The sequence below is a fragment of the Cervus elaphus genome, chromosome 2, assembly GCF_910594005.1.
Source record: "Cervus elaphus chromosome 2, mCerEla1.1, whole genome shotgun sequence".
NCBI classification, from domain to species: Eukaryota; Metazoa; Chordata; class Mammalia; order Artiodactyla; family Cervidae; genus Cervus; species Cervus elaphus.
Window position 1 is genome coordinate 14,111,771 of NC_057816.1, and position 5,430 is coordinate 14,117,200.

Below are 5,430 nucleotides of genomic sequence, written 5' to 3' on the forward strand. Positions count from 1 at the left end.
GGTTTCAGGGAGCTGACATACTGCCCACCAACCCCCGTGCCTGCTCCTCCAGCCTGACGGGTGGCCTGTCTGCCCAGGTGTCATCTCTCCTCCTGCAGGTCCCTACGGGATTCCGTCAGCCCCAGCCTGCACCCTGCACTTTCCTAAACAGGAACCAAGGCCACGTGGGTCGCCTGAGAGCTGGGGCTCTGAACGGACGTGCATGCATGGAGACTCCTTAAGACCCACGGACGATGATGGAGCTCAGGTTCTGAGCAGGTGCCATTCATCCCGGGGGGAGGTGGGCAGGGAACGGGGACAAGGCGTCCGAAGGCATAGTCCTGCAGGAGCCGAGCTGGAGAGTCCATATTGGGTGTCCCTCGGCCTCCCTAGAGGACAGTCCTTCCACTAGGTCATTCGGCCTCTGCAACGTGGACTCTTCGCAGGACACTCTCTGGGTGGACCGCGCTTCTCAACAGACACCCAGATGGGTTGGGGGAGGCCAACCCTGTGCCCACGGATCAAACTCATCAGGTTCTCTACCCCAATTCTGACTCTGGGTTCTGAGACTCATCTGCAGCTGATTAAATCAACAAGTGCGATTTGCCTCAGGACCCTTGAGAAATCTCCACTCCAGAACAACACGGTATTTGGCAACCTCAGTCCCTACCATCTCTGCTTAGAACTCAGCATGTCAAAGTTTTCCCACCCACATCTATCTTCCATCAACACGGAGTCAAGCAGATCAAGACTCCACTCAGCCCTGGTCCCCTGGTAACCCTCCCAGAGAGGTGACTGGTCAAGACCAGTGGTTCATGAGGCTCTCAGACCAACAGCATCGCATCACCCAGGGACTTGTTTGAAAGGCAAGTTATTGGCTCCCACCCTAGACCTGCTGTTTCAGAAATTCTGGGAGTGGGCCCACCACTCCAGTTTAAGAATCACTGGTCTATTTGATAGTTCTCCTTCTCTGTTTGACTTACTTCACTAACTATGACATTCTCTAAATCCATCCATGTTGCTACAAATATGACATTCTTATATGTGGAATCTAAAAAGAAATTATACAAATGAATTTACATACAAAACAGACAGACTCACAGACTTTGAGAACAAGCTTATGGTGACCCAGGGGAAGACTAGGGGGAAGGATAGTTAGAGAGTTTGGGATGACATGCACACACTGCCATATTTTAAAAGGATGACCAACAAGGACCTATCATAGAGCACAGGGAAGTCTGCTCAATGCTATGTTGCATGGATGAGAGGGGGATTCGGGGGAGAATGGATACATGTGTATATACGGCTGAGTCCCTTTGTTGTCCACCTGAAACTATCACGATATTGTTCATTGGCTATACCCCAAAACAAAATTGAAATTATTTTTTTTAGAAAAGAACCACTGGTCTAGACTTATGATTTCCTCTCCTCCAATCAGAGGGAGAATAGAAGGGTGAGTACTGGAGGCAAGAGGGCTGGGCAGAGCCCTGGGACCCTGCTGCAATCTGGGGCACTGGACGAAGGAAAGGAGGTCAGCTTGCTCTCTGATGAGCGAGGAGGGAGCGTGGCTTTCCCCCAGCAGCAGAAGCTTGGGCATCAGTCCCTCTGTGAGCCTAATCCATCCCCAGAAGAGCCTGACCATATGTCCCTGCAAACACAGCTTGCTCTACTGCAGAGCAGATGTTCCCAAGAGCCGAGCTGCTTGACTAGAGTTAATGGGCACCCATAAATCATCAGCTGGAGCCACGCGGAGGCTGCAGGGGAGATGAGGCCACTTGGCCCAAGCTCCAGCGTGAGAACTAGGTGTGTGCTCCGCCGGAGCCGGCATGCAGGACGGCAGCCGATCAGGGGAAGGGTGGCAGAGCTGGTCTCTGTGCCAGCTTGGAGCTCAGGCCGCAGTCACTCACACTCCTGGGGAGACCCTAAGTGGGGAGCACAGAACCCAGCTGGCCAGGGTCCTACTCAGCTGCTCACCCAGCTGCCTGCCCTGGGGATCAAGAAGGGCACTTTACACCCCACTTCCCTCCTCTCCTTGCCAAGGTTCTCATGGAGGTTTTTCCGCAGGAGATCTTGATAGAGTAGGAGATGTGGGAGAGGAAGGGAGCCCAGACAGGAAAAGGTCCTGGGAAGCTCCAGGACACCAGAAGCCTGGAGGGGAGCCTTCTTCATCATCACCCCTTTGTCCTCCAAAGTGCAGCCTACCCCAGCTCTGAGCTGAACCTGACGCTGGATACACCACTGACTTCCAGGCTGAGGCTCCCCCTGCCCCCCAGCCTGGGGCAGCAGGGCCAGTGCAGAGCCCCGGCCACAGTCCACTCATCAGCTCAGCGCTGAAGACCAGTGCCATCAGCTGGGACTGGTTCTCCAAAACTATGGGGAGGAGGGTAAACTTGGTGGGGTAACCATGCCCAGCCAGGTTAGGAGGGCACAGAGGGAAGAAATCAGCCAGGTTTTAGCAGTAAGGGAAAGTAACTCAAATTAAAAAGATTTAAATTCTGGACCAATTAAATGTATGAAAGGGGCCTGAAATTAAAGTTTCAGCAGAAGAATCCATATAATAAAGATTGGTACCACCAGGAGTGTGAGACAACTCCTCTGTATGCAATTTCCAGGACAAATTGCACCCCTCTGGGCTGCTTGGGCAGATCACTGATTTGGAAGGAGGACCGAGAGTTGTGGGAAAAGATGCCGGAAGAAATTTCTGCAGGGAGGGGTGTGGCTGAGCTACGAGTCTCACCCTTTGCTTACTTGGGTGAACTTTTAACCCCAAAGCTAGTGAGAAGTGGCTGCTAGGAGATTCCTCAGAAAAGCTACATTATGTTTCATGCCACAACTGTAAATGTAAGGGTTTCCCAGGTGGCACTAGTGGGAAAGAACCTGTCCACCAATGCAGGAGATATAAGAGACGTGGGTTCGATCCCTGGGTTGGGAAGATCCCCTGGAGGAAGGCACGGCAACCCATTCCAGTATCTTTGCCTAGATAATCCCATGGACAGAGGTGGGATCTCCTGGCAAGAATACTGAAGCGGGTTGCCGTACCCTCCTCCAGGGGATCTTCCCAACTCAGGGATCGAACCCCAGTCTCATGCATTGCAAGCAGATTCTTTACCATCTGAGCCACCAGGGAAGCCCACTTGGAGAAGATAGAGAGACCTGGTGTGGGGTCACTTCTGAGAAAGTGAAAATTGGGGTGCATCCACATGTCTGTTTACATGTGGCTAGATTTCCCTGGAACCTACAACTTCTATCTCTTTGATACTCAACTTTCCCCTTCCTCTGTGGCTGCTTCCCCAGAAGAAGCAGGTCCCATGCAGGAAAGAGGATTAAAAGTGGGCATTCAGCTCCGGCCAGAGATGGAGATGTGAAGCGTGAAGGGTTTTCGTTTTTTTTCTTCACCACATACTTTGCAGTCATGACTGCACTTTAAAGAGAATATCAGGTTGGTGGAGTTGGTTAAGATCCAAGACAAATGTTAACTGTTTGTTTTTAAACCAGGCCTCTTGAGTGACAACCCCAGCAAGCTTTTGATGGGGAAAACCTCCTCTTACAGGCATGGGGACAACCAGAGGCTTCCTTAGGCTGAGGAAGACTTTCTTTTCTAGTTTAGAGACTCAGGGATACAAACAAAGCTAGGTATTAGTTAAATAACTGGTCGAACTTTTAAAACAAATGCAAGTTCCTACAAGGAAGTAGACTCTTTATAAGGTTTGGAGACTGTAAAAAAAGGGAGAAACATCCCTGAGATCCGGGCCCAACCCTTGAGTCTCTAATAATTGTCCCCAGTACCCTCCTGGGTCAGTGGGAGTACTAAAAGGCACCAATGATCACAGCAGTAAGATTCTGGCCAAACAGATATATAACTCCTTCAGTCAACAGCCATCAACAAGCCAACAGCCTGTCAGGAGGCCTCTCAGACAGCACAGAGGTCAGCATCTCAGGAGAAGCTTTGAAATCAGGTGCAGGTTCAGAGCCCAGCCCTAAACTTACCATCTGAGCAACTCTTGGTAAACTACTTACCAGGCCCCAGTTTCCTGATCTGTGTGTGTGTATGAATGTCGCTCAGTTGTGTCTGACTTTTTGCAAGATGGAATGTAGTTCATGGAATTCTCCAGGACAAAATACTGGAGTGGGTAGCCTTTCCCTTCTCCAGGGGATCGTCCCAATCCAGGGGTTGAACTCAGATCTCCTGCATTGCAGACGGATTCTTTACCGGCTGAGCCACAATGTAAAGCCAGTGTCCAAACAAAGGATGATCATGAGGGTTAGATGAGATGATATTTGCAAAGCAGCTTGCACATTTCCCAGCTGTTAAATCTTAATACATGTATATGTGTGTCTGCCTGCATGCTCAGTTGAGTCTGACTCTTTGTGACCCCACAGACTATAGCCCACCAGACTCCTCTGTCTGTAGAATTTTTCCGGTAAGAGTACTGGAGTGGATTGCCATTTCCTACTCCAGGGGATCTTCCTAACCCAGGGATCGAACCCGTGTCTCTTTCATCTCCTGCCCTGGCAGGCAGACTCTTGTGTTAAATACATTTTTAGTATACATTTTAAATACATTTAGAGTATAAAAAAGTTAAATTTAAAAATTGTGAAAGCTGCTTTTCCCCAGGATCCCAGCCCCCAATTTAGACTCTTTGTGATAACTTTTGTGAGGGTTCAAAGAGAGAGCTGAAACTCCATTTCTGGGAAGATGGAATAAACATATTTTTCCTGTCCCATCCACCATATGCAACTAAAAGCCCTGGATAGAATATACAAAACAAACACAAGAAGACTCTGAAAGGTGGAAAGAAAAAGGCAGAATGGTGAGGGGACTCGGGACCCGACGACAACATAGCAGTCGGTTCTCTGGGCTTATTTTTTTTGCCTCATATGCAGCAGACTTGGAGCAGAAGATGGCAAATAGGCCAAAAGACCAACTCCCAGCAAAACTCTTCTCTCTTTGGCTAAAGAACAAGGAAAAGGGAGCCTAGCAAGACAGAAAACTTGCAGACAATGAGCACTCTGCTCCAGCCATCTGCAAAACAGCTGTGATACAGAAGGCTGGGTGGGAGGCTACCGTTTACCTTCTCCCTCCGGTTGCAACAAGACATCCCCAGTGTCACTGCCTGGTACTGTCACAGGAGGTCAGGCAAGAAGCTGGGAGCTTCATCCCCACTAGGCTATGAGATCACCTTCCCTCGGGGTACAGGTGGAGATCCATGGAGACCTGGACTTCCGGTTCACGGGGAAGTAAGGAGATGACCCCCACCTTGCAGAGTCTGTGTCAGGAAATAGGCCTCACTGTCACTCAGCAGTAATGAACTCAGCACACACCCCCTCCCCTAATGTCAGTGGAGCCACGTGGGGAGCAGAAAAAGCCTCTCCTCTCCCTGCCGGTCTGGACATTTTAGTGAAGGCCTAGTGAGGAGCCAGAAACACACCCCCCACCAGCTACCCAGCAGT